Source organism: Sus scrofa, chromosome 9 (assembly GCF_054392235.1).
Source record: "Sus scrofa isolate SSC_HxYL_T2T_F1_AM1 chromosome 9, Sscrofa_HxYL_maternal_Yorkshire_Landrace_v2.0, whole genome shotgun sequence".
Classification (NCBI taxonomy): domain Eukaryota; kingdom Metazoa; phylum Chordata; class Mammalia; order Artiodactyla; family Suidae; genus Sus; species Sus scrofa.
This window is the reverse complement of record NC_139391.1, coordinates 28,224,300-28,243,449: the sequence shown is the minus strand read 5'-3', so window position 1 is coordinate 28,243,449 and position 19,150 is coordinate 28,224,300. Positions and strand designations below refer to the sequence as shown.

At 44.7% G+C, this 19,150-nt stretch overlaps 1 protein-coding gene and 1 long non-coding RNA gene across 10 annotated transcripts in view; one reads left to right on the top strand and one right to left on the bottom strand.

Moving 5' to 3' along the window:
• Positions 1-19,150, top strand: part of MAML2 (mastermind like transcriptional coactivator 2) — a 374,722-nt gene that overhangs the window by 180,483 nt on the left and 175,089 nt on the right. The window lies entirely within an intron of this gene.
• On the bottom strand, positions 1,207-6,257 carry LOC110262219 (uncharacterized). Of its 2 annotated transcripts, none has more exons than XR_014815089.1 (4): positions 6,120-6,257; positions 5,640-5,692; positions 2,430-2,526; positions 1,207-1,404 (listed from the first exon to the last, which is right to left on the bottom strand). It is a non-coding gene; the product is annotated as an uncharacterized LOC110262219 (long non-coding RNA). The 2 variants fall into 2 exon arrangements; XR_014815090.1 differs by having other exon boundaries at positions 1,207-1,400.

The following is a 19,150-nucleotide window of genomic DNA, read 5'->3' as shown; positions in this document are numbered from 1 at the left end:
TGGGGAAGAGCTTTCTGCTCATCCTTTGAACTACAGAACATGTACTGTGCGTGCTGCACTGTCAAGGAAGCCCATGAAGCTTGCTTGGCATAGGAGTGAAGTGAGTAATGAACTTTTGGCTCCAGCCTGCATTCTAAAGCTCGGGTTTTGCAAAAGTTGCAAATCCCCAGAGGAAATGCTGGAGCACAGAAGGCCTGCATATCACGGATTACACTAATCCAGGCAGGAAGTGATAATGACATAGTTATACAAGCAGTGTTTTTCACGGCTAATTGGGAAGGATGGTCATTTAATTAAACTGTGCCAGACCTTGGGTTTTCGAGACCTGGACAGCCTAAGAGCCCTTCTTAGACGCTCGTGCTCAGGATGCTTAAGTCCAACTCTAAATTCTAAGAGGGTAGGGCCTTCAACTTTTTATTAACTTCTAATACCTAATAGCTAGTATAGTTCCTGGAACATGGCAGGTGCTGGACCTGGACAAGAAGACTTTTGAGTATCTTATTATCTCCACAAAGTGCTTTGTTTTAAATCAAGTAGAGATGCCAAGACTTGACGCAATAAGCCTCCTGTGGATGCAAAAACAATCAGACCTGATTCTGCATGTTTGAAGGAAGAGGATGTGCTGATGACACATATACACGTAAAATAAAAAAATTAAAAATAAAAATTTAGATCGATAAAATAAAGAGAATGCCTCCATGACATTATGTACATAGCATTCAACTTGATTTTTCTTCTCTGTAACGAGACAGGGCTGGGGGTTCTGGGATATATTGTCGGGATTAAAGTGCTTCTTCAACTTTTTTTGAACAAAGGCTTTTAAGAGCTTGCAGTGAATATGATGGCTGCCTAGTGTAGGAGAAGGGAGTGATGTATCAAGGGTCAGAAAAACTGGATTTCAGCCTCATGGTGCTGACACCAACCTGTAGTAAGATCCAACTTTCCTCATTTGCAAAAGAAAGGGTGTATATTGCAATGGTTTTATTTCCTCAACCAAAAATTATCGCATTTTTTATAATGTGGGGGATGTGAGGCAAACTGGATTATATCCTTTGGTAGCTAAAATATGGGAAGTTTGTGGACACATCGATGCTATCCAAACAGTGGAATGAAATACAATTGAACAGTAAAATAGGGGGAATAGTACCCGTTGAATAAACTTCAGGACATATGGATGCTGAACATGAAACAAAGCAGTCTTAAGTAAGTTATAACATAGACCTTCTGATTATGTTTTTATTGCCTTGAAATCTTCTTCAGAAGGGAAGTCAAAAATTTCAGTAACTTGAAGATGTCTGGAAGGTCAGCTTCCCATCAGCTTTTCTGCGTCTGAAGTGACCCTCTAGTTGGTCCTCTAACCTGCTCCCGTTCCCATCTGGTGGATTCCAAGACTCCTTTGTCTGTCTCAAAGAGTCAAAAAAAAAATGAGCCCATTAAGAGACTGTAAAAGATCCGGGCTGTTCTGCTCAAGGAATCATAGGACGCGGGAAACGAGATTTATGAGATGAGGTAATAGAAATACAAATAGCAATACATTTTAAAGGAACTTTTTCCTCAAATGCCCATTTCCTTTGTGATTGATTTGTGTGGGGGAGGCTGAGGAGATTGAATTCGCCCCACCTTCCCCACCACATTCCTCCTGTTTCAGGTTCAAAATGTTCCCCATCACAGTACACGGGCATCTTCTCAGAGGTTGGCCCCCTGGGACACTCCCCACGCTCAGCTCTGCAGTTTCCAGAGGCTTCCTCCAGTGACATTCCTACTTGCCATTAACTCCTGAGAAATTTTATTAAAATGGAAGAAGATTTATCCCCCCCCAGCTGAAATTGGGGTCACTGATACTCAAGGAAAGGTGCAGTGCCTCGAGGGTGATCCTGCAGCCGTTTGTCAAACCTCCTGGAGTAATTTATAGGCAAGTGTGCACCCAGGGTCACTCCCAGAGGGAGCAGGGCAAACTGCACAGTGCGCTTACCCCCCCCCCCCAATTTGCGTTTGTAATAAATAATAGATGCTGGATGAGCAAGTCCCTACTGGGTGGCAGGCACGGAGCCACACAGATTCTATGCATGTTTTACACTTAATCCCCAGGGCAAAGCTGTAAATTAGGGATTATTAGACCTCATTTTAGAAATGGGCAACCTGGGGAGTTACCTTCATGGTGCAGCTGAACTGAATCCCACTGGAATCCACGAGGATGTGGGTTTGATCCCTGGCCTCGCTAAGTGCATTAGGGATCTGGCGCTGCCCTAAGCTGATGCAGCTTGGATCCCGTATTCCTGTGGCTGTGGTGTAGGCTGGCACCTATAGCTCCGATTTGACCCCTAGCCTGGGAACCTCCATATGCGTTTTTAGGTTCGGCCCTAAAAAGCAAAAAAAAAAAAGGAAAGAAAATGAAAGAAATGGGCAAACCGGAGCCTTACTCAACTTACCAATGGCCATGGCCATAAGTATTACAGTTGGGTTCAAAATCAGGGTTTTCTGATTCAGGAGTCCTTACTATCAACCAGGCTCAAATGACGAGAATACCTTTAAAGGGAAAACAGAGGTATAAGGTGACCTGAAGTGTACATCCCAGAAGAAACAGCCAGGGCTCCTTGCCTTGATGTAAATAGCTCTGGGGGGATGTTGTTATCATCAACATCCCAGGGCTTTTTGTAGGCTCAGAAGACAATCATTTCTGCCTGGGTTTCCCCTAACTAACAACAAGGGCTTTTTCTCCCCCCGCCCCACCTTTTTTGACTACCCTGTGGCATATGGAATCCCCAGGCCAGGGATCAAATTTGAGCTGCAGTTGCAGCCTAAGCTGCAGCTTTGGCAACACCAGATTCTTAACTCACTGTGCTGGGCCAGGGATCCAACATGCATCCCAGCACACCCATAGTGCTGATCCCATAGCGCCACAACAGAAACTCGCAATAAGTGCTTACCGATCTCTTTCTATAGTGAAAAAGCAAGAAGGACACAAAACTTATTAAGACATGCACTGTTTCCTAATTCAAGACCATAAACACTACAGCATAGGGCATGCAACTAACTATGATAAATTCAGACTATGATTATTATTTGACATAAAGTGGATTGGGTGTACTGAGTAGAGGCCGTGGGGCAGTAGCTTGTTAAAATATGGTCTCAGGACCAGTAGTGTCCAGTCACCATCACTGGGAAATTTATTAGCAATGCAGATTCTCAGCTGCCAACCCTAGGGGTGGGGCCCGCCAACCGAGGATTGGTTCCCTGAAGTTTGGGAAACACTGGTCAAGGGGCTGGGCTGGTAATTGGATTTGGCTCGACAGGAGCTGGGGTAGGTGACCGACAGCACATGAGCCTGGATAAGTCATTTAGGGCTGCTGATGTAAAGGCATTGAACTTCTTGCTACGGAGACTTCAGCAAGCAGATGAAGTGTGGGCGGCCAACCTTTGGGTGAAGTTTGCACTTTAAGACGATCACTGCTTGGCAGGAAGATTCAAGGAGCTGGGAGTTCCCTTTGTGGCCCAGTGGGTTGTGAACCCACTATTATCCATGAGGACGTGGGTTCAATCCCTGGCCTCACTCAGTGGGTTAAGGATCCGGTGTTTCTGTGAGCTGTGGTATGGGTTGCAAACATGACTTGGATCTGGCGTGGCTGTGGCTATGGCATAGGCTGGCAGCTGCAAGTCCGATTCAACCCCTAGCCTGGAAACTTCCATATGCTGCAGACGTGGCCCCCAAAAGAAAAATGATTCAAGGGGCCATCCACTCTGAACCCAAACTGACCACAGATTTCTCCTCTTTCTCAAGCCTCTGCTGTTCTTTCCATTCAAGTTCCTATGACAACCCTTCTGATACAATTTGTATTTATAAAAATCACACTTGTTTTCATGAGTCTCAGGAATTCCTTATGAATCAATATTTTTCACATCTGTGGATCATAAGGAAGAACAGCCGCCCTTTGCCCACTAGTCAACAGGAAACAGAAGGAGAGCTGTGCTCTCGTGTTCATTAGAAAGGCTCAAAGGCACAACTTTTGGAATTTTGACATTTTTCCTCTGTCATTTGCTCTTTGCCCCAAAGAAGACTTTATTCTCCTAACACAGCAAATTTTATTTCCTTTCCCAAAAGGTAAGGCTGAGAAAAGGATGCCTTACCCACATCCCCTTACCAAATTCTGTCTTTACCTGGGCCTTGGAATAAAACTTGTTCTGAATAAGAATTTTAATAAGAGCTGGAGGATCACTGGGGAGCAATGCCCCTGGCTGATTTTCTATGTGGTAATCTCCCCCCTGAGATCTCGAAACTTGTGAAAGCGTTGCTGTGAGATTGAAAACTAGACTTCATACATAAATTAGGACTTGCCACTTGCAGCCTCCATCTGGCCAAAAGAAATCTGCTCTGATTTCAAGACTAGCCTTGTTGACCTGTTATCAGACTTTTCAGAGGCATTAGGAGTGGAGATTCCTGCCAGCTCAGGACTCTTTCCCTAGCAGCCCCTTCATGGACTGACCTTTGAGCATCCACAATCGCCCTGGACTTCTCCTGTGCCACACAGAAAAAAGCTAGACAGATGGTCAACCTGGGTAGCATCTTACTTTCAGAGCCTGTCTCCTCCGTGTGTGGGCCTGGTCACCCCAGGACCAACAAAACAAAGCTAGAGAGGGACAACTGGGTGGTCCATCGTGTTAGGGAAACCAACACATGTCAACAGACTATGAGAATTAAGATGCTTTCCTTTGTAAATAAATATAAATGTTCACCAAACCTTGGAGTCTCTAGGAGTCTGTAGCACATCTTACCCGTGTAATTCATTTTAGCAGTAATCATATCCTCTCAGACAGATGCATTTTGTGTTTAGCCTTGCCTATTCCACAGGACTTGGAATACCTTGAGAACAGGAAATGTGATTTCTATTTCTTTTGAATACTAAAACCACAGCCCTGGAAACACAATAGATAATTCTCCTTGAACTGAATTAAAACAAAATGGAATACAAGAATTAGGGACCACCTCATGAAGTTTGAAACAGGGAACTTGGGGGTTAAAAATGAAAGGAAAGAAAAAACAAAGTGCACCCTTAAATTATCAGGCAGTAGGTTTACAGAAATTATTACTCACAGAGGTGATAATACAGAGGTTCGAAACTTTGTGCATCACGTGCTAGCTTTATAGCATGCGCTCTCTCTCTCTACATTCATTTCAAAAAGACACATTCATGTAACAATATATCATAGGTTTGGATAAGTAAAAGAACTGCTTACTAGCAAGGGTCAAATTTTGTATAGCAAGAGATAAATTAAAAGGTAGTTACCTTGAACGATTTTCGAGCCTCCTGCATAAGCGTGTCACTCTTGTCAGTCAACTGACCAGAGGTGGTGGGAGAGCTAAGGTTTAGCTCAGCAGAAGGCTGGTGAGATATTGCCAAAGTCCCATTACAGTTCCTGATGAAAACTGGTCCATAGACCACCAGCGATTAGCCACAGGCTGATAACACAAAGCTTTCATGTAATTTCATGAACAAAACACCATGATGCTGTGTCAAGATGTTTGGGGCAAAAGTCCTTAACTGTGGGCATTGATGTATCGAGCAGGACAGCCCCTCTCTGTACCAGGGACCGCACCCCGTCAGAAGTAAAGCTGGTGCAGTATAGGTCTGACCCATCCCTACCTGCGTCTTCCCTTCCACAGTTTTGAAACTTCGTTGCCGTCTCCAGATGCCAGCTGTAAGAGACATACAAAACAATGTTTTTTATCAGTCTCTTCTTGTAGTGTCTGGCTTTCTGGCACTTTCTTCTTGTGCTGAATCGTGACCGTGCTGCCAGGAAAGCCATTGGAACCCTCTCCCCAATGACTGCCTTTGCTAATCCTGCCTGCCCAATTGAGACAAAGCTGGGGACTTCACCACCACTGTAATTACGGAGTCCACCCACCACTGCAAGCGAGACACAGGGCCAAGAGAACATCGAGTTTAGGATTCCGTTGTGTTTTGTTTTTATTGCCTCATAATACTAAAGTTCCAGCTTGGAAATGAAACATTATATAACGAGACCTGGGTTGGCTTTCAATGGTGATTTGTTTTGTAGATAGAGTTGTTGTTATCGTTGTTATTGAATCTTGGCGCTTCTGGATGAACAGTGACCATTCTTACCTCTTCTGGTCAAACTCTTTAGGTGGTTTTCAGAAATTGGCTAATATGTCCTCAGATCACCCCTGTGAGGAAGTGAAGTGTCCTTGTTTTTCTAGCTGGAAAAAATGAAACATAAAAAGCTGCTTAGGCAATTGCCTTGGCCTGTCAGGGATGGAAGCCTGAGTTGCCACTGGGGAACTTGTGGCCTCTGGGAGGGCGCTCCTGCCTTCCCGTTGGAAGGCAGGAATGCGCACGCGCTGTCCAGGGCAGCAACATGGTGGGAGGATCGAGCCTCCTCCCACTCAAGGAGACAGTGGCTCTGAAACTACCCCTAGAGATGCCTCTTTCCTGGCTGACAGTTATGGCAAGTGACCTTCAGCTCCACTACGGAAAGTCCAAGTGACTAATTTAATGAACCTTTGGTGTGTGGGGGATGGAGAGGGAGGAGGCTGCCTGGGCCCAGGGCCAAGGTGAGCCATCTTCAGTCCACACAGGGGGTGGAGGGAGAGATGAGAGCGGAAGGGGTCAGAAGAGAACAGGCTTCTCTGCGTGGTCAGGGAAGAGAGTCTGACCATGTGGACAGATGGAGGCCCTGGGTTAGGGAGGCGAAGCATGTCAGCAAAGCAGGAGCGCTTCCTGTCTGCAGACAGGCAAAGGGCCAGTGCTTCGATGAGCTGGAAATAGGAAGCCACGGGAGGCGGTCAGCAGAATCCTTTTGCTCTGTGGGTTCTACCTAGTGAAGTGAAAAAGCTCGTTATGTCAGTGATCTGGGGAGCTTGTTTATGGCTGTGTTTTCTTTTATGTTTCCTCCTGTAATACTTGATGGTACTCAATCCACAGAGGCCACGCTGCCATTCCGTCTCAGGCATCCATCAGCCAGGAGCCATTGTTCAGGCTGTCATCGTTTCGCGCAGCCGTGTGGCTGGGTGTGTTTAGATCATGAGTTAGCTCGCTTGCCTCTGCTTCTTGAATGTACACTTCCAAGGAAGCAGGAGGGGCCAGGGCAGGGACAGTTCCTTCCTCCGCCTTTGCTCTAAAGAAGTGATGGCTCTTCCCGTTGGCATTCTTACAACACAAAGCTCTGCTCTAAGTGACACGGAGGTCATGACTGCACATGGGACCAGGGCATTCTGGTAAGCCAGAGATTTCCCTCATAGATTTTCTTAGTTGTTACAGCCCTGTCAGGTGGGTGGTATTGTTTGGAGGAAAATGAGGCTTGGAGAAATGCATGAGGTCTCATAATAGACCATCTGACCCTGCCCTAAAGGACCATTTGAAGGAGCATTACCAGCAAGAAGGCAGGTGGAACTAAGATTGCTCTGAGCTTTGTCTGCAACCCCAGGACCATTGTCTTTGCAGGAATCCAATCTGACGGTCCTTTTTGACTCAACTTGTCCACTATCCCCCGTTGGAGTTTCTAAGGGAGCCCAAGATACGACATCCCTCTCTCCCACCTGAATCCCAAACAAATTGAGGAATATCGCCATTACTAATTTAAAAGGACTATGATTGGAGTTCCCGTTGTGGCTTGGTGGGCTGAGAACCCGACATAGTGTCTGTGAGGATGTGAGTTTGATCCCTGGCCTTACTCAGTGGGTTAAGGATCCGGGGTTGCCGTGAGCTACGGTGTAGGCTGGCAGCTGCAGCTCTGATTGACCCCTAGCCTGGGAGCTTCCATATGCCGCAGGTGCAGCTTTAAAAAGAAAAAAAGCAAACAAACAAGGACTATGGTGGGAGACAGTCTGCTGACTGGACTCCGAGGTTAGGCAGACACCTCTCCCAGGCTTGGGCACCAAGGAGAGCCTGCTGGGTGAGACTGACCTCGTGGAGAAACAAAGAACACTTCTCTGCACAGCCCCTCCTAGGAGAAAGAGAATCAGGGTCACCATGCTCCTTGCACAATGAATCGAGGGCCAGAAGGCCAGTGTTCCAGCTCCTGGCATGTCCCAGACGCCTGGCAGTAGCCGTCAAGAAGTGATGAAGGGTTCTTTCCCCTGATGCTTCCTCCAGGATGTCTTACCTGGAGCCTGCACGGTAGGCTAAGGTGCCCTCCATGTCCCCTCACACCCCTCCCTGCATGTGACTGTCTTGTCGCCTGTAATCCTGAATTCTGACTTACTGGTCACATGTCTCTCTGCCCCCAAGGACTGTGGATTCTAAGCAAATGTCCTGGGGCTCTTCATCTTTTTAACCACAGTGACTGGCATCTAGCAGCTATTGGTGAGATTTTGTTGAACGGAACTGAAACGGGGTACCGAATCTCTTTACCCACCAATACTGAAAAGACTTTGTTGTTGGGTGGTCTCAGAAACTTCTGAAAAGTTTTTCAAAGTGTTCATTTGCAAAGTCGAGATAAGCACTGATAAGATGGAGCTCTAGAAGTTCTAAGGGAAAACGAAAACTGTCATGTGGAGATAAAAGCCGCAGAGGCAATTGGCAGCCGATTCTATTTATCAACATGAACCTGTGCAGTGGAGTGGGGAGGAAGTTTGTGTGAGTGACCCTGTTTAGTGTAAGTATATTCACTGGTGATTAATTGCAAACATGTTGCTGGTGAGGGATCAATCAATCCAAGATTTAAAGGGAGCCTCCAATTACATTCCCCGTGGTGAAGTACAGTTGACCCTTGAACAGCATGGGTTTGAATTGAGTGAATCCACTTACTTACAGATTTTTTTTAGTATTGTCGTGAGTACTGTTGTGGGTACTACACGGCCTGAGGTTGGTTGGATGTGTGAATGTGGTACCAGGAATGTGAAGGAACGGTGTGTACAGAGGAACAGAGTATGTGAGAGCTGACTCTAATTACACTTGGGTTTTCTACTAAACAGAGGGTCGGCACCCCAACCTCCGCTACTGAACAGCAGTAGCATCTGGGAATTTAGAGATGCATATTCTTAGACCCTGCCACCCCAGCCCTTCCAAATAATCAGGATTTCTGTGAACAGCGTCCAGGAATCTGGGTTTTAACAAGCCCTCCAGGTGATTCTTGGGCTGCTAAAGTTCAAGAGGTGTTGTTACAATGGGCCTCCTCCAGAGTGGAAAGAACAGATTTGCACGTCAAAGGGACTAATACCAAGAATTCACATAACAAGGCAATCTTCTAAACACTCCCAAGTGTGTTATCTCCGTTATTCCTTACACCAATTCAAGAAAAAGGTTAGTATTTTTCACTTGATTTTGTTTTTGGCTGTGCCTATGGCACATAGAAGTTCCCCAGCCAGGGCTCAAACCTGAGCCACAGCAGTGACCTGAGCTGCTACAGTGACAACGCTAGATCCTTAACCCACTGCACCACAAAGGTACTCCAGATTTTTTAGGTGAGCAAACTGAGATACAAGGCCAGGACTAGGGTGAGATAAAGGAGGCACTCTCCTCCTGGGGAGAGAAATTTAAGAGGGTGCCCCCAAACCTAGTAATCAAGATTCATAATATTTTAATGTAATATTTTTAAAAATCAAAATGAATGACAGTAAATTAATGATCATCCAAAAATCAGAGGGCGATCCAGCAGGCAAAATGGTATATAGTTACTTGTCAGGTGATATAATAAGAAGCAGAGAAAAAGACTTGAACCCAGCATTTGACTCCAGGCACTGTGTGCTCAGTGGAGATGCTGTGGACCCCTGTCAACTAACACTGCCCTGCCATGATGGAGAAGGAAAGGTCCAGGGGCCTACGAGCAAGCAGCTTTTGGGTCACAGGGGTGCCTAAGGGTCCTGAACTCATTGGAACCTCAAGCAAAAACAACAACAAACAAAAAACTATCTAAAAATGGAAGCAAGAATGTCACATAAGGCCTACATTTCATAGGGTGGCCATCTATGAACTTAAGCAGGAAAAAGGATGATGATTTCCAAAGCTTCCTCCCAATTTTTCTTCCGGCTGGTTCCTGCTGGGAGAATCAGTGGGTAGAATTACCCTGCTTGCTGGCTGTAGGAATGTGATAATTAGAATCACTTAATATAACTGCATTGCCCTCCTTGGTCCATCCACCTTTGGAGAGAGAGAGATCGAGCGTTTCTCTTGCTTCCAATCTGTGAGATTCTGGCAGACAGGGAAGCCGCTTGTCTTGAGGGCTTGTCATTGAGAGCTGGTCACCTAGAATGCCCCACCATGTTTGAGCTGCATTGTTAAACTCCATTGGTATTCTCTCAGCAAAGGGCCTCTTCTTCTTTTATGCTCCAAATGCTCCAAATCAGCATTCTGCAAACATGATATTTCCTAACCTGAAAACATTGCACGTTGCTGCTGCACCCGTCATGATTCTTCCTTGCTTTATATAAATTGACTCAAAAGGATATTTCTGGTAAATGTGCTCATATGTCAGGAGACTGAAACATAGTTAGTTACACATTTTACGTGATACATTAAGAAGATCAGAGAGCTCATGGCTAGTTCCCAGGATGGCTCCCACTTTCCTTGTCTTTAGTGGGTAGAGAGGAGAGGATGTTTTATAAACACCTAGAATTCTTGCCACCCATGTGCTCTTTAAGGTAAGTGGGAGGTACAAGATTTTAAACTTAGACATTTGGACAGAATTTCTAGTAAATGGTCAGTTTCTCTGTCCACTATGTCTTTTGGTATCTGTAGTATTGTAGTATTGGGGGATAAGTTGCTTCTCAGATTTGTAATTTCAACCCGATGGAATTTCGTTTCCTGAATGTTATAGAGCAAGTGCTGAATGAGTTTACAGTTCTTTCTTTCTTTTTTTTCTTTTTGCTTTTTAGGGCTGCACCCCATGGCATATGGAGGTCCCCAGGCTAGGGGTCTAATCAGAGCTACAGCTGCTGGCCTAAACCATAGCCACAGCAACGCCAGATCCGAGCCACGTCTGTGACCTACACCACAGCTTCTGGCAATGCTGGATCCTTAACCCACTGAGTGAGGCCAGGGAGCAAACCCGTAGCCTCATGGATCCTAGTCAGATCCATTTCTGCTGCGCCACGATGGGAACTCCCACATTTCTTTTGCTATTGATAGCAATACATGTTTACTCTTTTTCACTTTTTGAGTGCAAACATTTTCCTTCAGTAACTCACTTATCCTAGAAATATGTATTGAGCACCTATTAGCTAAAATCATGAGGGACAATTATATGGTAAGTGAGCTATAGTCTCTGCTTTTGGGGAATTTATAGATGACTAAGAGTCAGAAAATATAACTGTTAACTATACTGCAAGATAGGAACAGATGAAGAAGAAATAGCCTAAATACTTTGGACATTCAGAGATGAGAGAGACACCCCTGGGAAGAATCTAGGAGAAGGCAGCCTTTCAGCTCAGCCCAGTGGATCAGAAGGATTTGATAAGTGAAAGAGGGCTCTGAGTGAGGACAGCAGGAGCAAAAGCAAGGGGATGAGGAGGGAAGGATTGAGCATGGCCTAGAAAAACAAGTGTCCTGTTAGCCTGGAAAGAAGTAGAAATTAGATGAAGGGTTTTGAACTATATTCACTAGGCACCAGGGAACCAGGGCAGGTTTGCTTTTCCAGCAGTGCTGGAATGTAAGTAGAGCTATGCTTTTGAGCAATGCCTTTCAGGCCTTAGCATGCATTCAGATCACCAAGGGATTTTGTTAAAATGCAGATTTACACTCAGGAGGTCTAAGCAGGGTCTTGAGAGTCTGCATTTCTAAGAAACTCCCAGGGGATGCCCTTGCTGCTGGACTACAGAGCATGCATCTAGTAAGGAGGCTTTAGAAATCTCTTGCAATGAGAGATCAGATGAATTGGGGTGAAGGAAGGCTGCAGATTGGGAGACAGGGCTTCTTACAGTGGCCCCACAGGAGGTAGAGTGGGTCTGAACTAGGGCAGAGGACCATACGGTGGAAGTGAAATGCGTAGGGCTTGACAGCTCCCTTAGGTGGAGTGAGGAGAGTGGGTTTGGTCATGTATGACTAAGCTCCCCAGGCTGTGGGTACAGGTGCTGTGAGCACGCCCCTCCCCTAACACTTTGGGCCCTAGTCATTTGAAACCACTTACCGTTCTTTGGAGTTGCCAGTCTGTCTGGGCTTGTGTCATGTTGCTGATTCTGAAAGGAATGCTAGTGTCTCTCTCCAGCCCTTCACCAGACAAACTCCTACAGAACCCATGGACTCAAGTCAGGTGTTACCTCTTCCTGGAAGTCTTCCTAGTACCCTCACTCCCCTCTCCCTTAGCCTGCCTTAGGTAGCCCTCCTGTGAGCTCCCATGACATCTTGTTTGAGGTCTCATATGAAAGCACTGGGGTAGTGGGGTGACACCTGTCAGTGACTGTGTGCTTCTTAAGCACAAGAATTATCTTTTTCAGCTTTGTGACCCCAGCATCTCAATAAGGTAGAGACGCAACAGTGTTGGACAAATGACTGAATGAATCTTGAGGAAGGGCATAGCTTTACTGGCCTGGTGGCAGTGGCTTTTGTTTTTGTCATTTGGGGTGAGGACAGAAGTTGTTTCGACCTTGAATTGAATTGAGTTTGGTAATTTTGAGATGCAGAATATCCAGGCGACAATGGGCAACAAGTAGTTCGACATTTCAGAATGCAACTTAGAAGAACTTCGGGTCTGACTGCAATGACTTGGGAATCATATGCATGGAGGTGACAGTTAAGAGCACAGAAGTGGATCAAATAAAGACGGAGGGAGGGGAGGGACAAAGGGAGAGGGGCAGCCTGCAGAGGAATAGAGCCGCAAAGAGAAGACCAAGAGCAGACAGGGACAGATGGAGGTGGATGGAAGACAGCAACTTCATGCTTTACTTGTGACACCTTTCTTTTCATGATACCCAGTGGGGGACACAGGCTTGGGTCCCATGTCACAGTGTAAGGGCGATGTTGGTCCTGAAAGACTTCAGGGGCCTGTAGGAGGGAGACCCTGCAGGGAATGAGGCTCAGATGTGAGGTCAGGATCCAAACACCGACTTCACATCCTGGTTATACAGGCCTGTTTCAGGCCTTCCTACCCTCCTACCTGGGCAGAATGTCATTCATCAAAATGTAGGTGAACTTAAAGCTTCGTCCCAACCCCTCTGCCGTTTGCTTTGCAAATTGCTCGATGAGATCATCTAGTCAACACACACATACATGCACACTTTACTATGGTTTGCCTTCTATCAGGTAGCCTTGTGTGCATTTAAGAATAAGACTTTTCAGGCTAGAAGGCCATTTTCTCCAAGAATAACCCCCAATATTTCACCAAGTGCTCTGTTCAGAGAGAACTATCCAAATGCAGGCTGGTGGGTGCCCTGCAAATCAGCCTATGGGTCGGTACCTACAAGGCCTTCAGAAAGAATGATCAAATCCAGGCTTTTTTCTTCTTGTTGCCCAAAGCAGCATTTTAACAGACTTCTATTGTATTTTCTCCATTCAGTTCGCGTAGAGGGTGACATTTTGCCCTCAAATTCATATGCATAGTTGCTCTTAGAGACTTTCAGAGCTGCATTCCTGACAAAATCAGACCCTCTGTTTTATCTGAAACAACCCCCCAAAGAAAATCATCAGCTCTGAATGAACAGAACAATTCTTTATATCCGCGGGAGACAGGCAGACAAAACGCAATAAAACTGAAGAAAGAAAGAGACATGGCAATGATTTGTTTTTCATAATTACTTATTCAGAGTAGAAAGGAACAGGGGAAGAAGGTTCCTTTTAACATGTCTTGACGTGACGGATGAGGTGTGCTCGTCATGTGGGTGCAGAACAGATGAATGCAGGGCAGTCTTGTTAAAGCGATGTTTCACGTTGGGCGGAGATGTATTTCTATCTGCAGTGCTGGAGATAAACACCCGGTATTTTATTCCGCATTTTCATTTCGTTTAAAATCCCTCGCTGTTCTCTCAGACTGGCAGGTGCTGGGACTCGCCTGCCTCAGACCTTTCTTTTCTATATCCCATCGCAAAAACAGTTCCCCTTGCAAGACACAAAATAGGAGCACCCTAAATGCATGTTTTCCTCCTAACGGTACCCCCAAACTGTGATAGATTTGCAAATCATACTGCAGCGCAAAAAGACCTACAACGTCTCTGAGTTTATTTTCCCTTCCCTGTAACTGAGTCACACCGTTTTCTTTGGTGCAAACCTAGTTCTAGCCAGAAATCAACGGAGAGAAAGAAAAAAGGAAAGTTTGCACTAAATTGGCTTTGTTTCCTCTTCTGTGCAAAGGGTAAGCAAACTTTTTCTATCTGAAACACACAGCCTTTTCTCATGGAAGAGTGGAATCTGGAAGTTTCTGACTTGAGCTGTAGAAGTAATAAGTTGGATCGGTGATAAAAAAAGAAAGAAGCTAAATGTATAGTTTTCTACACTTCTGATTGAAGGGAGGGTGTTAATGCATTCTTTAATTATTTTTGAAGGTTATCATGAATCCAAGGATAAGAAATTTAGAAATAGGAAGTACAGGAAATATTAAAATGAGGTTTATGCCATCAATTTTTAAGCCTCCATGGAACATGCATGTGAGGACTTAACTTGTATCCTAAGCCATGTAAATATATAAATAAATAATCTGGGATTTGAAGGTACTCAGGAGATTATAATATACATCACTCATAAGAAAGGAGGCATTGGCAAAAATATTAGCTATATAGCATGTACATTATCCTTTTCTTCTGTCCTGAATACAATTATTTACTTATTCTTTGAAGTTTTTAAAAAAGTTTATTTTTTTTTCATTTTGTTCTTGTGATGAGGGAGTTTGGCACTAACTCATAAGTGTGCATTCTATAAATGGTTTTTGAATAAATAAAGAAGGCATGGGATATGACCCCTACCCTGAATTAACTCAATGGCTGAACTCAAGTCTTGTGGTCCCCAGGAAGGGGTGGGACCTTTTGTTTTGAGCAAAGAATGTGCCAAAACAGGATAATCTGGCTCCATTTTTCTTAGAGCTTCTACATGAAAAAGGGCTGCTAGCAGCATCTTTTAACCTGTAAAGACTCAGGAAAAATAAGCAACCGAAAGCATCTCAAATATTGAACTATTTCATACAAACCCGAATGAACTGGTGAGGGTGGGAAGCCTTCAGCTCTGGATGCTGGATTGTGCACCTCTGTGGAATCTGAGGAGTCCCTGTGGTGTGACGAGGTGTGTGGGAAATCTAGCGGCAGCTGTTTACTGAGAACCCACCTCACGGCAAGTGCTTGTTTGAGGTGCTTTGCACGTGCGTCTCACCTCACCCTCAAAATTGTTCTGTGCTGTGGTACTTGCCCATCACATAGTTGAGGCTACCTAGGCTCAGACAGGTTAGATGATGAAATCACGTAGCTGGCGGTGATAACCACTTGGGTTTGGACTCAGCCCTGTCCAACTCCAAATTCCTAAGTTTGGCCCCTTTCTGCCTCCCAGATACACTGCTAATAGCAATATGCTGTATTCAATTCTTCAGAGTAATTTTAACTATGAGCCAGGGGTACGCACATATAGCCAGACTGGTCTAGAGCACAGTTTCCCATTTTCTCTCATCAAAACCTACCCAATCCCGTCGCCTGAGGGTCCTAAGAAATAACATTCCCTGGAAGAAATCTGTCTGGCTTCCGTCAAATCATGAAGCCTCTGCTACCAATAACTTAAAAGTTATAGCTAATGGTGCTTCTCTGTAAGACAGGACCCTAACACAGCGATTTGAACATGCAAACCTTTCTTTCTTTTGGCGGTGACAGAAGTCATGCATATTTTATGTGATCCTACTGCATGTCACCATGTTGCATGTGACAGACTGCTCGGATTGCAGTCCTTCACATCTATGTATACATGTACCATTTTTTAAAAATTATTTATTATTATTTTTTGTCTTTTTGCCTTTTGAGGGCCGCTCCCTTGGCATATGGAGGTTCCCAGGCTAGGGGTCGAATCGGAGCTGTAGCCGCGGGCCTTCGCCAGAGCCACAGCAATGCGGGATCCGAGCCACGTAAATGTACCATTTTTAAAGCCCTTACACATCGTGGTTTTATTAGGACAGTCCCTTTTATAGACTAGGAGACCAAGTCTTAGCTGGTTTAACGTGACAGGTTCCACAGCTAATTCATGGAAGAGACGAGACCAGAACTCACATCTTTTAACGCCAGGCCCAGCGTTCCTTCCACGATGCCAGGCTGTCAAAAATTCCCAGCCTTATCATGTGCTTCTCATCTTTTCCCCTAAAAATCACAAGACAGCACAATGTTATCTGGCCTATCACTGTAAATATTTTAGCATTTAAATGAGGGGGAGGAGTAAGAGAGAAAAAATGTTTCTGTAGAGATTTTTTGCAGAGGTGGGAAGGTTCTTGGTCTCCATCCAGAGATCATGAGCGTGAGCGTTTAATGAGACTATTGTCCACAGGCCTGTGCAGGGTTTAGCAATGAGGTGATCGCTGCTTGGCTGTTCTCGGGCTCCCTCAAGGTCTCCAGAGAGAGAACAGGAAGCAGAGTTAGTACTGACAGAAGCTGCCTTCTGGTCCTGGCCTCGGGGGAAGCAGGCCACCTCCCTGAGCCTCAGTGTTACCATCTTTAAAGTGAAGCTAACAATGCCTGTTTTGCCCAGCTCACTGAGTTGTTTTCCAGGATCCCCTAAAGTCATGCCGTAAAAACTCCTGGAAAACTACTCACGTTTCACCCCGTACAAACGTACGGGATTCTTTTTAATGTCATTAGCGGATCACAGAGATTCCACAGCACGGAGAAAACAAGGGAATTAAAAGAATGTGATACACTACAAATTTGTGATGAAGCCTTTGCTCTAAATTACATTTTTTCCCTTCTTGAATGAAAATTGATTGGAAATATTATTTCCAATATTGGAAAATAATATTTATTCCACAGGTCTTGTTTAAGGATGCAATAAAGGAGTTCTTGTTGTGGTTCATTGGGTTAAGAACCCTCTGTATTCTCCATGAGGATGCAGGTTTGATTCCTGGCCTTGCTCAGTAGATAAAGGATCTGTCATTGCTGCAAGCTTCGGCGTAGGTCGTAGATGCGGCTCAGACCTGGTGCTGGCTGTGGCTGTGGCATAGGCTGGCAGCTGCAGCTTTGATTTAGCCCCTGTCCTGGGAGCTGGAAACATGCTGCAGCTGCAGCCACAAACAAGAAAGAAAGAAAAAAAAAAAAAAAAAGAATAAAATGAAACATCCATGAAGGACTGAGAGTAATACTGGGTATCCGTCTGGCTCTTTTTCCTAAACTTCCAGTGATGAAACCTACCTCCTCAGAGAGCCTGGCAGATGATCCCCAGTAGGACAGCAAGTATTCTTATTATTTGTTACTATTTCTGTCATTCTCAGCTTACTCCACTTCCTCTAATTCCGCAATAAAAATAGAGCTATTCATCAGATAGCGAGCCCAGGGCTCCCTCTTTTCTAAGGTCAGCGACATGGGGAGTTGTGACACAAATGTTTGGGTGATTATTTAGTGATAAAAGCTAGGACCCAGAGCTGTTTAATTCCTCCACATATTCACATATGGCTGAACAGAACCCACTGCCACCACTTTACCAGTCCCAACCCACTTCCCCAATCTCCCTGCTCTCACAGATCCCTCCTCCTGGAACTTTCTGGAAGATTTGCCCATGACTAAGCATGTCAACTAGCACTGGAGTTTAGACACTGATTCTCTTTTTTTTTTTTCCTCCATGAGCCTTTCCGCCCATGTTATGAGAATTCCTCTCTAGATGGATATATTTGGTTTAGGTCCCACGAGGGCTCAATTGATGTTGCTCAGCAGTGTGCTTCCCATTGCTAATGGCTTTATCTGGTTCCTAAAAGGCGCCCTCCATTGGGCATCAGGATTGGGAAGAGAACTGCAAGCTCGGAGGGGAAAGCCCATTGCTCCTTTCTTTATACCTCAGATTTCCTGCCATGACATTACTAGACCCTCCCAAGCCCATCATTTCGACTGCTGTCCTTTTCCTTTAGTCTCTGCAGCCCTCCTCAGAGAGAACTTCAGGGTGATACTTAGTATAGTCGTGCTAACGTCTTCAAACACTGCAGTTAGGTGTTTGAAATAAAATGTGTAATTATGGTAGTGGAAAGCTACATCTGATTCCAAACAAACCTCGTGTTCCCCTGGCTATAATTAGAGAGCAAGGTTGGCAGCACACATTTTCCCAGGAAAGCCGGTTCAAGTGAGGCTTCTGTTCTCTCAGAGGGGCTCCTGGAGGTGCAGATGGTGACAAAATGATCGGACATTGGTCCCCCTTCCCAATTCTGAACAGATTGTCCATCATCATTCCTAGAGTCTAAAAGTACCAAGTATGTATAAGGAATTCATGTTTGGAGTTGTGGATGTTCATAGTCTTCCAGTGCATTTGTCTGAACAAATTAGAACAAGGAAGGAACATTATAGACACCCACGGACATCCTTGGACCAAAGTGTGCAGAAGTAAAAACTTTCTCTTAAACGCTTCCAGAGCCAACATGGGAAATTCTTACAGCTTCGGAAAAAAACTAGAGACTGTTTTGAATCATCTCACAGGTCTTTGCAGCTTAAAATCAATAATAACAGGAGCAGGAGCTAGGTGACCAAGGTCTCAGAGGTTTTCCAGTTTCCTATTTGGGGACCATCCTAGTGAATCTTCTCAAGACCTGGATTTCCCTACTGTCTTTGGAGGGTTTTTTGTAATTAGGCATATTTAGCTGTACCATGTTATACTGCTACAGGAAGAATCCCATTTGTCAGCAGTTTTAAACTTTGCCGAATAAAGGCTTATTGGCAAACAGCAGTGAACACTCTGATAATGACCCAACTTTAGAAAACACACACCCTGCTGTGTTGTATTCAAGCCCCAGTTCTATTGAAATAAAAAAGAGAGACAATGCCTGCTTTCAGACACTAGAGATCCTTTGTATTCCAATAAAAGTCTAAATTAATGTTTTAAAAGGTTATTGCTATTTTTTCCCACTTAGCTGGCATCATTTATAAGTCTTATTTAGACAAGGCCCTACGTTATTTTACTATTTCTTTTTGCATAAAAGCTAGTATTTGATTGCGTTAGATCATCAGCTTCTGGTTTGCATTAGACAAACCTGAAATACCCTATTATTAAGATTAAACAAAAAAAAAAATAGTTGTTTTCTTATTCTGAAACCTATTATTTTGAGGCTACTC